Consider the following 19,512-nt stretch of genomic DNA (forward strand, 5'->3'; position numbering starts at 1 on the left):
CCATAGCAGTGCCATTGACTTGAAGGTATAAGTTGTCCCCAAATCTGAAGTGGTTGTGGGTGAGGACAAAGTCACAAAGCTCAGCCACCAGGCATGCTGTGGCCTCATCAGGGATACTGTTCCTGACAACTTGTAGTCCATCCTCATGTGGAATATTGGTGTAAAGTGCTTCTACATCCATGGTGGCCAGGATGGTGTTTTCAGGAAGAACACCAATGCATTATAGTTTCCTCAGGAAGTCGGTGGTGTCTCGAAGATAGCTGGGAGTGCTGGTAGTGTAGGGTCTGAGGAGAGAGTCCAAATAGCCAGATAATCCTGCTGTAAGAGTGCCAATGCCTGAGATGATGGGGCGTCCAGGGTTTACAGGTTTATGGATCTTGGGTAGCAGATAGAATACCCCTGGTCGGGGTTCTGGGGGTGTGTCCATGTAGATTTGTTCCCGTACTGTAGCTGGGAATTTCTTGAGCAGATGGTGTAGTTTCTTTTGGTATTCCTCAGTGGGATCAGAGGATAGTGGCCTGTAGAATGTGGTCTTGGAGAGTTGCCTGGCAGCCTCCTGTTCATAATCCGACCTATTCATTATGATACAGCACCTCCTTTGTCAGCCCCTTTGATGATAATGTCAGAGTTGTTTCTGAGGCTGTGGATGGCATAGCATTCTGTACGGCTGAAGTTATGGGACAAGTGATGTTGTTTGTCCACAATTTCAGCCTGTGCATGTCTGCGGAAGCACTCTATGTAGAGGTCCAGTCTGTCATTTCGACCATCAGGAGGAGTCCACGCACAGTTCTTCTTCTTGTAGTGTTGGTAGGAGGGTTCCTGTGGGTCAGTGCCCTGTTCAGTGGTGCGTTGAAAATATTCCTTGAGACGGAGACGACGAAAGTAGGCTTCCAGATCACCGCAGAACTGTATCATGTTCATGGGGATGGTGGGACAGAAAGAGAGTCCCCTGAGATAGGACAGACTCTTCTGCTGGGCTAAGTGTTTGGTTGGAAAGATTGATAATGTTGTTAGATGAGTTGAGGGTACCACTGTTGTAGCCCCCTGTGACAGGTAGGAGTTTAGATCACTTACTGTCCTTTTTCCTCTGTAAATAAGGAAGTTTTATTTACTCCTTCTCATAACACAAGAACTAGGGGCCACCAAATGAAATTAATAGGCAGCAGGTTTAAAACAAACAAAAGGAAGTATTTTTTCACACAACGCACAGTCAACCTGTGGAACTCTTTGCCAGAGGATGTTGTGGAGGCCAAGACTAGAACAGGGTTCAAAAAATAACTAGATAAATTCATGGAGGATAGGTCCATCAATGGCTATTAGCCAGGCTGGGCAGGGATGGTGTCCCTAGCCTCTGTTTGCCAGAAGCTGGGAATGGGCGACAGGGGATGGATCACTTGATGGTTACCTGTTCTGTTCATTCCCTGTGGGGCACCTGGCATTGGCCACTGTTGGAAGACAGGATACTGGGCTAGATGGACCTTTGGTCTGATCCAGTATGGCCATTCTTATGTTCTTTATCTGCACACCTGAGCTCTGGCTCGTTAGTTTCACCTGATGTAGCTCTAAGTTTCACAGATTTCTTTCGGAATCTCAGAGATATTAGTTAGCTCTTTCGCCCACTACCGCAGTCATTCCAAACCAGCAATTAATTTGTGAACAGTGTGGTGGGTGAATTCTTATTGTCAACTAGGATTTTTTTGCCATGAATACCTACACGCACATGAGTAGTGCTCAAAAGCACAAGCTGCAGCAGGCCTGTGAAAAAGAAGATCAGAGACGTATGAGTGGTTTCTTGAAACATGCAAAGTTCGACTGTGTTCCTGATGAACAGTCTAAGGACGGGTCTACCACTTGCACTTATGAACCTTCCTTAGCTAGTGAAGATGTTGATTTGGGTTTGTCAGACTTGTTGGGTGCTGGAGTCTCTGACTGCAGCACAGAGCTTGTCACTGAATTGGTGGGTCCTGGAGTCTCTGAGTCCAGGATAGAAAATAGCCCATTGCTTGCTAGTGCAGCTGTTATGGATGAGGCTACTAAAAGTGGTTCAGTTACTGAAAGTATGGGGTTTTGGCTTTGACAAGCAAATCCAGCTACTTGGCCACAAGTGACAGATTCTTGTAGATGTTTTTTGATAGAAAATGATTCCACTGTTAATTTAGAGCAAGACATTTCACCTAGCAAATGCAAGAAATATTAAAACCGTGGTTCTTTGTCAAAACTCGTAATGGGAAGTTACACCAGTGATCTTGCTTGATGTACACTTCGAATCTTGCCTCCTTATTCTGTTTTGCTTGTTTGATCTTCCAACCAAATTCCTCACCTTCCTTTGAAAACCATGAAACTGGATTCACAAACTTTTTCCACTTTAGCATGCGATTATGCCAACACAAATGTTCAAAGGAGCACATAGAGGCAATCTTTTGCTCGGTGGAACTTGCAGAACAATTGGGAAAGGGTTGCACAACTACAAAGGTATGCAAACCTGCTATCAGATGCAGAAAGACACATGGCACAATATTTTGGTATGTCTCCTGGGTATTTTGTTGTACTTATAGGAAAGGTGTTTAGCTTTGAGTGGTTCAGATGAGAAATTAGACAGTCCTAATAATGATAATTTTGGGGGTTTACTTGAATTATTTGCTAGCTATGATAGTATGTTGCAAAATCATGTGAAATCAATTAAGGCCAGTACCACAAAGGTAATGTACTGATCAAACCAAATTCAAAATCAATGTATTGATAGGATCGCAAGAAAAGTATGGCACACTATCTTTGACAAGGTTAAGAAAGTCAAATACTTCTTTATTATGTTTGATGGCACTCTAGACCTCTCTCAAATGGAACAAATGGTTCAGGTGTTAAGGAAAGTTGAAGTTTCAAAAGATGGAATGAAGGCTGTTAAGAGCTTTGTAGATTTCATTGATATCCATACCAAAACAGGGGAGGTATTATGGATGCTATGTTACAGAAGCTGAAAAAAAAAGATGTTTTAGCTATGGCTGATTGCAGAAGACAAAGCTATAACAATGGAGCTAACATGGCTGCAGCATACAAAGGTGTTCAAACTCAAATTCAGTAAATAAATAAGCACATATGCGTCATTCCTTTTGCTGCCCAATCACTGAATCTTATTGGAGAAGCTGCTGAAATGGTTGTTTCCCCAGTTCTATTTTTCAGAATTGTTTGAAGACAGTACATCCTGTTTTTTGCTACTACTAGTCATTGGGATGTGTTGGAAAAAACATATTAGCATTACATTAAAATCCCAAAGCACGACAAGATGGTCAGCAAGGGTAGAGGCAATTCATCCACTGCTAAATCAGGCTGAGGGTGTTCTTGATGCTTTAGATTAATTCAAGGCTTCACATAATCTTACACCAGATATTAAGTTGGAAACTGATAGCTTGCAAACAAACCTTTCAGAGTTTTTGTTTCATGTTTTGGCCGAAATGTGGTATACTATCTTATCGACAATTAACATTGTGAGCAAAAATTGCAGATCCAGATCATGACATTCAAATGGCTTGCAGCTTACTTGGTGGCCTACAACATGCTTTATCAGAGTTATGGTCCTCTGGGTTCACTGCATGTAAGGAAGCTGCTGATTCACAAGCTGAAACGTTAGGAAGATCCACACAGTTCAAAGAGAAATGATCTTGAGGGAGGAAAGTAACAGCAAGTGCACTTGCAAAGGATGAAAGGTCATCAGATCCCAAAAAAGTCTTTGAATGAGAGGTTTGCAACCCCATCTTAGACACAATATTAACACAGTTGGATGGTAGGATGTGTAAGTCTCAGTAATCCGGGTCTACAGCAGAGACATTCTCCGAGCAACTTAATGAGTGCAGCTGGCCTGTAGTAGGCTGCCTGATAGGCTACACCACCTGATTGGTTGGAAGAGTCAGCAGATTAGTGCGTAAACCCAGCAGCAGCAGCAGTTTGCTGGCTGCTCAAAGCATTCACCCATAGCTGCATTAGCTCCTGCATCTGCTTGTTCCCAGCCCTTCTTCTGCCCTGGGCCCAGCAATGCCCCTGCCTTGCTTCACACCAAGTAATCAGGATCTGACCCTCGGTTCCAATTCCTGATTTCTGACTCCGGCTCTGATCTTGGATCCTAAACCTGGCTCCTGACTCTTGCTCTAATCACTAGGCCTGATTGCCCATGTCCCCATCTCTGACAGTAAATATGATGGAGTTGGAGAAAGGTTTGCTTTTTTGATGGGTGAGAACCTGTAAAGTCTCAGCAGCAAAAACCTAACGAGACACATCTGACACTTAGCAAGCAGCTAAGGATTGAAACTCAGAGTTTTGAGAATGAGGTTGAGCTCTTTGACAGTTTTTGCAAGCTAATCTTTAAGGAGGACTCAGAAACGAAGTCACCCACTGATCTCCTTAGCCACATTCACAAAAGGTCTTTACATGCGAGTTTCCCTAACACAGGAAGACAGCAAAGAATTCACAGTGCTGTTTCTGTAACTGTGGCTGCTAATGAAAGCAGTTTCAGCAAGCTAGAATTAATCATGACCTAAGAACGGCCATGGGGCAAGAAAGGTTAAACAATCTGGCAGTTAGTTCTATACAGAAATAGGAAGTGAGGCAGATAGACTGGGATGAGCTAATTAATGAGATTGCATCAGAGAAGGCTAGGAAGGCCCCTTTGTGAAAGTACTTTGTGGTGATTGCATTTGTGGTAGTGGTGTTTTCTTGTTGTTGGGTAGCTTATTGCAGCAGGAAGCAGGGTGGATATGTATCTTTGAACTGGGCCTTCAACACCCTTGCCACAGACTGCTCAGAACCTGGAAGTGGGCCTGGGATTACTGAGTCTCAACATTCCTCTGCTGCCAGCAAATATCTGTTAAACTCACTAACAAAGTGTGTCTCATCACTCTCTTGTGGTTGGCCTACATAGACAATAACCTCTTACTGCTACTAACAGTTACGCCTTAGCTCATGAGGCAGAGGTCTGTGTTGTAGACCTCAATATTCCAACCCTGCTGATGATGGGGTTGAATATGGTTCCACATAATTGAATTACTGAGGGAGATGGGAGAGAGGGTTCAGTTTGTTTGATTTTTAAACCCAGGAAATTAAAATTTTTTAAAAATAACTACCAGTCTGTTAAAAAAACATTAAGGTTGTGAAGTCAAGGGCTCAAATGTTAGAAAAATGCCAAAGTTGTATTATTTATTCTTATTATTAAAGCTGGGCAACTTTTTTTTCAGCAAATAGTAAATTCTTCAAAAAAGGATTTTTCAGGGCACTGAAACAGCAAATGAATTTGGGACAAATTCAGTGTATAGTTTCAGCCCAAAAAAAAATTAAAACAAAAATTCTGGAAACATCAAAATGAACAGTTTCAAAATTGTCATTTCAAAAATGTTGTTTCAATTTGACATTTAATTTATTTTTTTTACCTTTAATAATTTTTTTTTAGTTTTTCATTTTGGTGAGAAAATTAAAAAAAAATCAATTCAAAACAATTTTTTCCAGATATTTTCAGCCACTGAATCAAAAAATCAGTTATTCGCTCAGTTCTGATTATGATGCTGTGACACTGAGCCAGTGAGGGTTAAGCATCCAGCAGGCTGCGTGACCCTTAAGGACATATTAGAAGAGAAATGAAATGGTAAACAGGGCCATTCCTCATAGACAGTTATCAAAGCCATGTTAAATAAACTAGAGCCCTTGAAATGTAGGCCTGTAATGATAGAGAATTAAGATAGATACTAGCTGTATTTGTCTCTGTTTACCTATAACTTGTTAGAAGTTTAACAATGTGAACTAATTAGCTTGTAGATGCTAAACTTCTGTTCCTGTTTATAATGTTTCATTACTATATTCTATTGATTGAGAGATCAAATAGAGATGGAACTTGTGCAATAATATTATTGTTTTCATTTCTCTTTGAAATTTATAGTAAACTACCTGGGAAGAGTTTGATGGTTAATTGCTTTATGCTAATGAATGTAACTAAATTACCAGTGTATGCATAGGAAACAGATTAGCTTCAAAGCAACAATATAGATTACCTATTCTTCAGCCAAGGAGGCCCTGCTGTGACCACAGCGTGCTTGGCCTGATCCTGTTTTATCTCAGATCTGCATAAACTTTGACAGGGAAATTCTAAGCCCACTGAGGTCTCCAGGTTACTCTGGATCCATCCTGAAAATTCTCATGGAAGAATTTGAACAAGATCTGCACATTGACTGCCTTATGAACTATAACCTATTGAACTGATTCAGAAGGATTTTTACAAATCAGCAGCTTCACCATCTCTGGTATGAAACTGACCTAAGAACTCTATTCATCTCTGTATGTATAATGATCTTGAACTGTAGCAACTCTCTTTCTTTATTCTTTTTATTTAAAAAAAAAATCTTAGATTTAGTAGGATTGGTTGTAAGCATGAATTTGGGTAAGATGTGAAATATTCATTGACTTGGTAGGTAATGTAGTCTCTTGGGATTGGTAGAACTTTATATGATGAATAAGGTTTTAAGTGGCCCTCACTATGTTAAACTTGGCTGCTTTGGCGGGAGCCAAAGGCTGGATTGCTTAAAGGGAACTGTATTTTAGTGTCTTGGTAACTCGTAAGATATTATAGAAGCTATTTGGTTACTGACTTGGTAAAATCTAATTATAGAATAAATCACCAGTTTGGGGGATCTTTCACCCTATTCTTTGCAGTTTCCCCTCATTGAGCATTCTCAGTATAGCCCCTCCAGTGACCACAGTCACAGATACAGTCTTTAATTACATAATCACGTACTATGTTTTCAAGATGACCCTTGCCTCATTCAGAGCACCAAATGGATGGTGCTCAGAGAATTAGTCAGGAGTGTGTAGTAAATGAGGCTGTTGTCTGTAGGACTTCTGCCTCCTATGTTGCAGAAGTTGGAAGGGTGTATAATGAAAGAGGTAGGGGATTGCAGGAAGAAAAAATATGGCCTCAGGGTTAAAGAAATTGAATTCTGCCTTGGAGAACTGGATTCTTTCCCTGCCTTTGCCACAGCGTTCCTATGTGATGCTGGGTTAGTCACTTAAACCAAACTGGTCACAGGTGGTCACTAATTGTGTGTTTCTTGTTTTCTGGATTCATACTTGAGACACCAGTTTCCAATTTGCAGAAGTGATGAGTATTCACAGCTGCAAATGAAGCCAAAGGGAGATGTGCTTTGAACATATGAAGTGCTACAAAAATGCTAAGTACTCTGAAAAATCTAGATGTCTCAAGTTGAGCACCTAAATTGATTGGACACTTTTGACAATTTTGGCCTTAATCTGTCTGTGCTTCCATTTCCCATCTGTGAACTGGGGATAATACAATACTATCTTATCTCACAGTTGTGCTGTGAAGATAAATTCACAATATTTGTGAAGCACTCAGATACTATAGTGATAAGTTTCATAGAAAAGCCTATGGGGAAATTCATAATTCTGTAGTCAGTTCAGGGTGTGGATGGTTTGCTGTAAATAAGACATAGGCCTTACAGTGACTTAAGAAATACTGAACAGCTTCCTATTCAGTGAGCAGCATCTATCCTGTGCACTGAATGAGACAAAGAAAAAATAGTATAAAAAAGTATATGATCATGTAATTAAAGACACAATATCATAATGCATATGCACAAGGGTGCCAAATTTTGGATCCACAAACTGTATAGGACCAAGCAAGTGAGTAAGTGGCAGGTCCTTACTCTCCCACATGGTAGAATAAGAGCTATGACTGTTTACTCCTTCGAGATTTCTAGTTCTCACCGGAGAGTGAGCTGGGAAGGGCACTGCTCAGAATTACCATTGTACACCTTCCACAGGACAGAACCTCACAAATGGGAGCTGGATTCTGAACACAGCATTCTTGGATATGAGCACATAGCTCAGAGTGCAATTGAACTCTTACAGGCTTATCACAGGCTTACACCATCTTATACATACTCAATTCGTTCTTGCTCCTTGTCTCCTTGGTTACATTGTGCATTCTAGCCATTAATTCAAGCACTAGGATTCATGCTTCACCTCTATTACTAATTGTTGCAGTATGGTTTAAATATTATGGACCACATCCTCAGCTACTGGAAATGGTTGCAGCCTTGATTTAAATGATTTTCCAAGCCTGTTTGGGCATTCATTCTGCAATGGAAACCAGAATTTTCCCCAGGAGGAGTAGAGAAACAAAGGCAAGCATTCATAAGGGGATCAAACAGAACAGCGTGAACCATATCCTCAAAAATGTTTAGTCATCTCTCTGCCTCTTTAAACACCTACGTCCACCATTTAGGCACTACTGACATTTTCAAAGCTGCTGCTCAACTATCATTTAACCTGGTAGTAGGCACCTAAGTCTCCTAGTGCCTACATTTCTGTCAGTCAGTATTCACAAAACCACCTACACCCTGGAGCTCCTCCCCTCCCCTCCTCCACACAGTTAATGAGCAGGTTGGAGCTCAGCTCAAGCCAAAGCCTCAGAGGTCCCAAAGTAGGATTCTCAAACTAGGTGAGGAGATGCCTACCTGGGCGGTAGGGCCTGATCCCATAGGCATGCTCTGAGCACACCTAAGACCTGATACCTATCAGACCCCACAGCAAGAGGGCTGGATGCAGACCGCCAATAGGTGTGAAGGAGGGCAGAACAGCATCCATACAAAAGACTTTTGGGGACACAGGAAAACATAGGGCAAGTGTGAGAGAGGTGTTTTACATGAGCAGGAGACAGCAAGGGCTTTGGAGCCTTCCCAAAAGTGGGGGTCCCTCCTCTCCTCTCCCCCCCTCAAGGCCCCACTCCTTCTCCCCAAGGGCCAGCCCCCGCCCCTCCTCTTCCCCCATGGCCCTGCCCCTGGAGATTACAGTGGACGAGAAGCTGGATATGAGTCAGCAGTGTGCCCTTGTTGCCAAGAAGGCTAACGGCATATTGAGCTGCATTAGTAGGAGTATTGCCAGCAGATCGAGGGAAGTGATTATTCCCCTCTATTTGGCACTGGTGAGACCACATCTGGAGTATTGCATCCAGTTTTGGGCCCCCCACTACAGAAAGGATGTGGACAAATTGGAGAGAGTCCAGTAGAGGGCAACAAAAATGATTAGGGGGTGGAGCATATAACTTATGAGGAGAGGCTGAGGGAACTGGGCTTATTTAGTCTGCAGAAGAGAAGAGTGAGGGGGGATTTGATAGCAGCATTCAACTACCTGAAGGGGGGTTCCAAAGAGGATGGAGCTAGGTTGTTCTCAGTGGTGGCAGATGACAGAACAAGGAGCAATGGTCTCAAGTTGCAGTGAGGGAGGTCACTTTAGGAAAAACTATTTCACTAGGAGGGTGCTGAAGCACTGGAATGGGTTACCTAGGGAGGTGGTGGAATCTACATCCTTAAAGGTTTTTAAGGCCCGGCTTGACAAAGCCCTGGCTGGAATGATTTAGTTGGGGTTGATCCTGCTTTGAACAGGGGATTGGACCTCCTGAGGTCTCTTCCAATCCTAATCTTCTATGATTCTATGAGCTGAACTCACTTAGATGCCAGACTCCAGGAGAGGGTGCTTGGCAGAGGATTCCAAGTGGAAGGGTCTATCTCTTGCCCATAAGCCAGGTACACCAGGTCAGCTGCTCAGGCACCTAAGTCCCTCTCTCTTCTCTGCCTCTCTCCTCAGCATTTCACTCCTGGGTAGCTTAGGTGGCTCCCCATTCAGATTGCTGGCTTCTGAAGAGCCCTTTCTTAGATTCCTGATTCTCTCCTTGCATTGTATAGAGAGCCTGGGCTGTATAACTCAGGCTGAGGATTCTACTAGGAGTTAGACATTGCAACACTGAGCAGAGCAACACCCACATATCTTTGAAGATTTGGGCTCCATCCCAGTAATTCCTATTGGCATTGGTGTATAGACACTCAGACCTTCTCTCTTGAAAGTGTCCAGAGCAGTGGCGTTGGAGTGACCCTTCCTAACAAGCAAGTAACTTTCTATAGACTCCAGATTCTAGCTGGTGTAAGATCATGGTGGAGCAGATCCAAATGAGGAATTAACAGCAACCCTTCTTTGAACATTAAGATGTGCTTCCTTGTGCCGGTGAGCAGTCAGTGGTAGGTGTTCTAAAATCAGTCACTTGAATACTCCTGCTGCTAGGGGCTGCTACACAATATAGTGAACAATATTTGGGCTATGTACAGTACATGGCAATTCTTGCAGTTTATGTAGAATACATGTGCCCCCATTGAATGGCGGAAATATTAGTGACATACAAAGACACTGACACTTTTGGACATGGTCAATGAAGTTAAAATCTTGACATTAAACTGCATGACTACGTTTGAGCCCTCTTCAAACAAAGTGTGCCAAACGAGCCCCAGAGTAATTCCATGGAAGTCAGCAGAGTTACAGCAAAGATGAATTTGGCCCAGTAACTCTATGTTCAAGGACTTTTACTTAGAGTAAGGGCTCTAACCCAGTTATAAATCTGCAAACAGTTTCCCATTACTTTGCTTCAGCACCAGATCAGAAATGCCACAGTAACAAAACTGCTGATTACCAATCTAGACAGTAGCAATCAATCTTTATACACAGGAGTTTGCATAAAATTTTAAACCACTTCCGATTGGGTAATGTGGTTAATATTAACGACAGACCCACTTCCTCTCCTGCAGAATGCAGGGCAGTGAGGAAGTTTGCCTCAGGGGTTGTGGGTTACAGATTCCCAGAAGGAAGCACATTGACTGAGAGTGAGCCATGCAGGCAAGATCCCCACAGAGCAGCAAAGAGTGAGTCCAAGTCATAGCTTAATAGTGAGGAAAATGGAGGGCACACCTGTCTCTGCCACTAGCTGTGACTCTTACAATACTGTCACCTTAATGCTCCCTTTGTCTCTTATTCCGACTCTCAACTTTGTCCCTTCTATCATGCTGCCCCCTCCCTGTCCACACCTGCCAAGCATTCTCTCCCTCCTCTTTCAAAACCCTCCCTAAAATCCACCTCTTCAAAAAATTCCTCCTCCCCGCCCTGTGCTCTTCATCAACTATTGCCACACATCCCCTCCTTAGGCTGTTGTTTTGTGTAATTTTGATTGTCAGCTCTTTGGCACAGATAACATACTGTGCATCTCTCAGGATTTATGCCCGGTGTTTCAAAGCACTATGTACATTTATGATGCAATATAAATGCTTATTAACAGAAAAAACAAATAATAATTTTGGTATAGACCGACGTCTAAATCTGTTAGAAAACAAATACCTCAGGAAAACACTAGGTTTTAGATAGAATGAATTTATAATAAATATTGGGATTCGTCAGAGATTCAACTGCTCCTTATCTCCAAAGTTATCCAGAAAAGAAGATGAAAATATCTGGGATATGTTAAGAATGAAGCCAAAGCGTCTGCCATGGCAGAGATGCCACTGCAAGCTGGAGGAACAAATAAAAGGGTCCAGCTGAAAGAATCCCTCTGCCAAACAGTACTGTGAGGGGGAAAACGTGTGGGACTTAGCAACACAGAGGACATGTGAAGAGCAACCCAGGATACACAGGAATTGTGGGAGATCTTTGTGTACTAAGCAATGGCTGAGAGCATGAGAAAGATTCAGAATTAATTTGGCCCTAGTCCTCATCTCTGGGCAAGAACTGCTCTGCACAGCGAAGGACTATTGACTGCAAAGGTGGCTTTAAGCCAATCTTGAGCAACCCTGATCCTAAGGCTGCACTGGGCTAGGCCTGCTCTAATTTACATCGCCTCGCTCGCAACAACCTCTCCTGGAAGGGACATGGCATAGGAACACCTCAGATGCTGTGCACTTCCAGAGGATCTCCCTACGCTGGGGCATTCCTCCCCTAGCCCTTTCACTTTAGAGCTCCATCCCTTTCACCCTACAAAATGAATAAGAGACAGATCCCAGCACAAGCAGAGACATGGCATGTTTGAGTAATTGCCTTTTTTAGCTTAAAGTTAAATCTAAGCCAATACCTTTTCTGAACTAATCTGGTCTAATCAAGCTTTTTAACAACGCCATTCCTTATAATGACAGTCCAGTGTAAACCTGCAGGGTTCTGAATTAAATCAGGTGTGCAAAGAAATAACCAAGTCATTTCTAAACAAATACAACTAAATACAGTTCAGAAATGGCAACTGGATTTCATTTTTTTTTTTTTAAATTGGGGTGACATTTTGAAGGCCATCCCTTGGAAGACTTCATAGTCCTCCATTCTGTTCTGTTTTTCTTTTTCTTGTTCCTGTGACCTTACGACAGCAGATAGAAAAGATGTTCCAAAGTACAGATATCTGCTCATTTACAGCTAATTATAATAGGCAAGTGGTGCAGTAAATGGAACACCCGATTTTCTCCCCTCTTTTTTTCCCCTATGGTTGAAGCTTTTGTGATGTTCTCCAGGTGAATCCCATGCATAATGTAACACTGGCAATGCTGTTTGCATAATAAGCTATTTTCTACCACAGAAGCAGAAACATTTTATCACTATAGAGAAAGCTCAGCTTATGAATACATTTTCATATGCGTTGATTTATGTGAAAATTACTAATAAATGCAGTCTAGCCATAAGTAGAATGTTTGTTCCCAGTTTAAGGAGTGATGTTGTTTGAAATTTAGGTGGGGGAGGGGACCACATCCCACTAAGAGATACATTTTGAAATGTGATTCAGCTTTCAGAGCTTGCTCCTGCTGGGTGTTAGGTAACTTCATGAGGTGCTGAATGCCCTCAATTCCCATTGCCATCCGTGAGAGTTATGGAGACTCAGCGCCATGCAGTAGTGCTCAGCACCTTGACGCACTGAGCCCGAAGTACATTGTGCTTGGTCCAAACAACAAAATCTGCACTTGCATCATGGAACTTTGCACAATGTTATGGAAACTTGCAAACTGGTGTTCTGTGACTCCCACAGCCTTGTTTAAAACCCAGCTATATTGTTACTTTACTTGCTTGTCAGTTTATCTTTTTTTAAATTAAGCTATTTTTAAATTATTTAAATTGGAGCAACAGACTAAAGAGCAGCAGGTTTCTTGGTGCCATGTACGCATGGTGTCCACCAATAAAATAAGATATTAGTCTACAAAATATGGCAACAATAGCAACTACAAAAACCTGCAACTATGTACATACATAAGAAATTGTATGCACGTGAGTTGCCCATTTCGCTGCAGCGCTGATCCTGCAGTGATTAGGACATCAGTGGGGCCCCACATGGGTACAAGGCTCTGTCCATTGAGAGCCTAGTGCAGGACCAGGGCTCATGTGTTTAATCACGGATCAATGTGACTGTGATGCGATTTATACCCCACACGTGCCTTGAAAGGGTTAATGTGGGCCTGTCAGGCCAACTGTGCTACCTGGCTGCACCTGGAGAGTTGGCAGGTTTAGCTGATGCTGAAGCCCAGCTGGGATGGGAGGGTGGTTAGTATAAAGAAAGGAAGTTGGGGTAGACAGTTTTACTGAGCAGAGCTGGAAATACAGGCTGAGACGGAGAGGCTGAACGTTATGTTGGAAGATAAGGGAGAAGGAGCAAGGGATGAGGAATGATTTCAGATTAGGAAGAAGAAAAAGTGAATAGAAATGCCTGTATCAGAAGAAGAGGGAGCAGCCAGGGATGGAAAAGAGAGAAAGGATAAAGATCAACATCTTATAATTGTCAAATCCCTAGCTGAAGATGTAAAGATAGGAAATGTTAATCCCTTGAAAAACAGCAGAATGGACTAGGTAAAATATCAGGATACATTAAGAGCTAAAAGAATGGAGGGGGGAGATTTATTAATAGAATGTACATGTAAAGGAACAGGCTGAGAAACTTCTTAAAACGACAGTTTTAGGGAAAATAAAAGTAATTTGCCAGCTACCTAAATATAGAACAGAAGCAAAAGAGATAATGTATGGGGTCCACTTGGCATGGCTGAAGATTAAATTAAAAGGGATATAGGTGAGGACCAAGTGCTGTTTGCTAAGTGACTGATTAGCAGGAGAGGGGGAGAACACAAGCCATCCACAGCCATCCGAGTCCAAGTTTAAAGGTGCAATGCTATCTAAGGGTTAAAATAGGATATCAACCTTTCTGGGTTAAACCATATATCTCAGCCCCTTTGAGATGCTGCAAATGTCAAAGGTTTGGGCATGTGACAGCTGTCTGCAAGGGGAAAACAAGGTGTGGAAAATGTGGAGGAGAACATCCATATGAGAACTGTATGGAAGGAACAGAACTCAAATGCAGTAATTGTGGGGATAAGCACAGTGCAGCATACAAAGTGTGCGTGGCAGCAGAACAAGCTAGAGAGATACAGAAAATTAAAACTATCCATAAAATATCCTATGCAGGAGCTACCAAAAGATATTCACAGTGGTAAGTGGAGGAGGAAAACACAAGTGAGAGAAAAGAGCTGCTGGTACAACAACATGTCGTTCAGGGCAGGAAAGATAATATAAGGGAATTGAAGATATATTGCTTGTAGGCAAAGAGAAATTTATAGCATTTATGATAGACATGATTAATTGCACTTTACAAACAGGAAAGAAGACTGAAACAATAAACATTATAGCCAAAGCAGCAGAAGAGTATTTCCATATAGGCAATCTCTTAATAGACTGCATTCATGTGATTTTAAATGAAGTAATAATGTAGATTAAACAACATGGTTCTAATGATTTTTTGGTGGAATGCACATGGTTTAATAACACATGGCCAGGAATGAAAAAGAACTGTTTTTAAAATGGAAAACAAACCTGATGTGATGTCATAGAATCATAGGACTGGAAGGGACCTGGAGAGGTCATCTAGTCCAGTCCCCTGCACTCATGGCAGGACTAAGTATTATCTAGACCATTCCTGACAGATGTTTGTCTAACCTGCTCTTTAAGATCTCTAATGATAGAGATTCCACAACCTCCCTAGGCAACTTATTCCACTGCTTAACCACCCTGACAGTTAGGAATTTTTTCCTAATGTCCAATCTAAACCTCCCTTGCTGCAATTTAAGCCCATTGTGTCTTGCCCTATCCTTAGAGGTTACGACAAACAATTTTTCTTCCTCCTCCTTGTAACAGCCTTTTACATACTCGAAAACTATTATCATTTCCCCTCTTAGTCTTCTCTTTTCCAGACTAAACAAACTCAATTTTTTCAATCTTCCCTCATGGGCCATGTTTTCCAGACCTTTAATCACTTTTGCCACTCTTCTCTGGACTCTCTCCAATTTGTCCACATCCTTCCTGAAATGAGGCACCCAGAACTGGACACAATACTCCAGTTGAGGCATAATCAGCGCGGAGTAGAGTGGAAGAATTACTTTTCGTGTATTGCTTACAACACTCGTACTAACACACCCCAGAAGGATGTTCGCTTTTTTTGCAACAGCGTTACACTGTTGACTCATATTTAGCTTGTGATGCAGTCTGACACTCCGATCTCTTTCTGTAGTACTCCTTCCTAGACAGTCATTTCCCATTTTGTATACGTGCAACTGATTGTTTCTTCCTAAATGGAGTACTTTGCATTTGTCCTTATTGAATTTCATCCTATTTGCTTCAGACCATTTCTCCAGTTTGTCCAGATCATTTTGAATTTTAATCCTATCCTCCAAAGCACTTGCAACCCCTCCCAGCTTGGTATCATCTGCAAACTTAATAAGTGTACTCTGAATGCCATTATCTAAATCATTGATGAAGATATTGAACAGAACCGGACCCAGAACTGATCCCTGCGGGACCCCACTCATACTGTGAGACAGCTTTACTAAAGTGAAGATATACCGTGTCTACCACTTCCCCCCATCCCCAAGGCTTGTTATCCTGTCAAAGAAAGCTATCAGGTTGGTTTGACATGCTGACTGTCACGTATCACCTTATTATCTTCTAGATGTTTGCAAATTGATTTCTTAATTATTTGCTCCATTATCTTTCCGGGCACAGAAGTTAAGCTGATTGGTTTGTAATTCCCTGGGTTGACCTTATTTCCCTTTGTATAGACTGGCACTATATTTGCCATTGTCCAGTCTTCTGGAATCTCTCCTGTCTTCAATGACTCTTCAAAGATAATCGCTAATGGCTCAGATATCTCCTCAGTCAGATCCTTAAGTATTCTAGGATGCATTTCATCAGGCCTTGGTGACTTGAAGACATCTAATTTGTCCAAGTAATTTTTAACTTGTTCTTTACCTATTTTAGCCTCTTCTGATCCTACCTCATTTTCACTGGCATTCACTATGTTAGACGTCCAATCAATATTCAAGTCATGCGTATTATCCCACCAGGTCTCTGTGATGCCAGCTGTGTCACAGTTGTGTTTATTTACTAGCATTTTGAGTTCTTCCTGCTTATTCCCCATACTTCTTGCATAAGTATCAATCATCATCATCATGTTCCTATTACGCCTCTGGCGTTTAGGGCAGTGACGAAGCTCCTCCATCCCTGTCTGTTTCTGGCAAGTCTTTCAATGGTTCCCCAGCTGTGCCCCAGGTTTTTCAGCTCGGCTTCCACAGCTCTTCACTATGTTGTTTTGGGTGGCCCTGTTTTCGCTTACCTTTAAGTGTCCTTCTTATTGCTACTCTGGTGATGGAATCAGTTTCCATCCAAAGCACATGACTGATCCATCTCCAACACCTCCTGGCAATGATGGTGCTCAGATCCTCTTGGCTGCACTGTGTCAATAGATCTTGGTCTGAGATTGTTCTGGGCCAAAAGATATGGAGGATTTTTCTGAGGCAGGTTGTATGGAATGAAGACAGTTTGGACATGTCATACTTTCTCATTCCCCATCATTCTGCACTATAAAGTTGTATTGAAAGTGTGCAGCTCTGAAAAATCTTGAGTTTAGTTTTGGTGTTGTATTTTGATGATTTAAGTACTGTATTTAAGCTCCTGAAGGTGTTCCTGGCTTTACTGATTTTGTTCCGGATTGATTCTGCATTAGTATACAAACATCTAATTGATATTGAATTGATTTCCCCCACAACTTCTGTCTTGTCTATCCTTTATCCTTGCTATAACAGCCCATGCTCCCCCCAAATTCCAAACCTTCTCCCAGATCTCCATGTTCTTGACTTACCTGTGGGCTTTGGTCACCTCCCCCCTTCAAACCTAGTTTAAAGCCCTCCTCACTAGGTTAGCCAGTCTGTATCAAATTATGCTCTTCCCCTTCCTTGATAGGTGGACCCCATCTCTGCTTAGCCGTCCTTCTTCTTGGAACAGCATCCTGTGGTCAAGGAAGCCGATATGTGTACAAGAAACATGGTTGGTAAGAAAACTCATGTTTAGACTTCCATGGTACAATGCAAACAAGATGTGGTAAGTGGGGTTTGTTTATTTATAATGGAAGGTCTTCGTTGCATCAAAATAGACATACAGAACCTAAGTTTTGAGTACAACACTGCTGAGATACTTATTGAGAATTCTCACACCTTTATATAAATGTATAATGTTTACAACCCATGTAAAAAAACTAGACACTCTAGAATTGAAAGAGTAGTTAAGAGTGGCAAAGGCCCATATTTTATTTGTGGAGAGCTTAATAGCCATAATCAATTATGGGGAAGCCGGAAAACTGATTATAATGGCAAATGCCTGGAACAGTTTATTGACATGCACAAGTTGGTATTGCTAAATACTGGAGCAGCTACTAGATTTAATTTGGTGGATGGAACTTTTCATGTTTAGATTTGAGAATTGCAACAAGCAAGTAAATGCAGCTGGGAAATCTATAAAGAAGATGGAATGGGAAGTGATCACTTCCCTATGCTAATTATATATCAAGGCCAAGGTAATGTTGTAAACATTGAAGGAATCCCTACCTGGAGCCTTAGAAAAGCGAACTGGGGACTCTTTAAGAGAAAGTGTGTTGAGTATCTAAGTACCAACTGTAAAAGTGATAATTTAGAGGAATTTCATAATATAATAAAGGGAACTGTAGCAGCAGCCACCCTAGCTATATGTAAGATATTGAATTGCCACAAACTCAGAAATCTGGTTCCCTGGTGGACTGAAGATTGTAAAGCAGCAATTAAAGAAAGAAATAAGGCATATAAAAACAAGCAAAAAAAGTACAATGAATACCAAGGGCTTAATGAATTATAAAAGTTATAAAGCGATGGCACAAAAACTTATTAAAAAGGCAAAGAAAGAGTTGAAAGAAAGTATTGTGCAAAAAATGAAATTATAAACTGTGTACAAAGTGGTTCGAAAGGACAATGCACAACTGATCATATTGTAAGATTAGAAACGGAACTACAAAACAGCATGAGGAACAGAAAGTTTATGATAGCTGTCCTTTTGGACATTGAAAAAGCATATAACATGCTATGGAGGGAACGCCTGCTGTATAAACTAGCCACAATCAGAATGAATGTTGTTGTGGATAAGAGACTTCTTAAGTGATAGAACCATACAAGTCAGGGTGGGGATGGCTTTGTTGAATATTTATAAACTTACTAATGGCATCTCCACAGGGCAGTGTTATCAGCCCTACCTTGTTTAACATCACGATTAATGATCTCCCAGAGAGTATATGGGCAGGAATAGGTATTCCCCCATTTGCAGGTGATTGAGCTATATTGACCAAACATGGAAGACTTAAAATAGCTGTGGAAAGAACCAATAGGAGAATGGGGAAATACTTGGCAATTTAAGTTCTCACTTGCTGAAACAAAGGGAATGTTCTTCACAAAGAGGAAGATTGGGGAGGAACCAATATATCTATGCAGAGAAAATTCAGGTAGTTCAAAATTTTACATTCTTAGGAGTTATGTTTGAAAACAAACTACCTTGGAAGGGTCATATAGATCAGTCTCTCTCAATCTATTTGATTCCAGGGACCGGCTTGCTGCTTTCCTAAACTGTGTCAGGGAGATCTTCGGGACCGGTGTCAGTCCACAGACCGGTCCATTGAGAAACACTGATATAGATAATATCAAGATTAAATGCAAAGATAAAATGCATCTCCTTAAAAGTATTACTGGGAACAATTGGGGTTAGATAAGAACATGTGATAATGATTTATGGACCACTAATAAGACCATTTTACAGATTATGGATGCCAAGCCTTCAATTCAGGTTCTAAATCAACACTTAAAAAACTGGAGCCGAGCCCAGCCCAAGCTCTGTAAATAACATGGGGTGTGAGTATCATGCAACTGTTGTGTGTGATGCAGGTAGCTACCAGAGAAATGCCTATAAATGTAAGGATGAAATTGTTAGATTTAACCTTTTGGGTTAAAGTTAATGGAAATAGTGAAGATAAGAGTACTAAACAAATGTACAAAGACTGTTGGGAATTAAGTAGACAAGATGCAACCGGACACCACAAACTCCCACATGCTAATGAGGTCAAAGGTGGGTAAAAGATTTGAGTGAAAAGGAAGGACTGGAAGGGATTAAAATCTTTATTCATGGGAAATCAAACTATAGCAGGACAGTTCTCTCCTGTTGTGGATTTGGAATTATATGATAAAACAAAGGGAAGAGCAGGCCCATCAAATATGACAAATAAAACTTATGAATGTATACATGGCAAATGGGATCTGCATTGCCAAATCTATACTGATGGAT

This window comes from Trachemys scripta, chromosome 5 (genome assembly GCF_013100865.1).
Source record: "Trachemys scripta elegans isolate TJP31775 chromosome 5, CAS_Tse_1.0, whole genome shotgun sequence".
Taxonomy (NCBI): Eukaryota; Metazoa; Chordata; order Testudines; family Emydidae; genus Trachemys; species Trachemys scripta.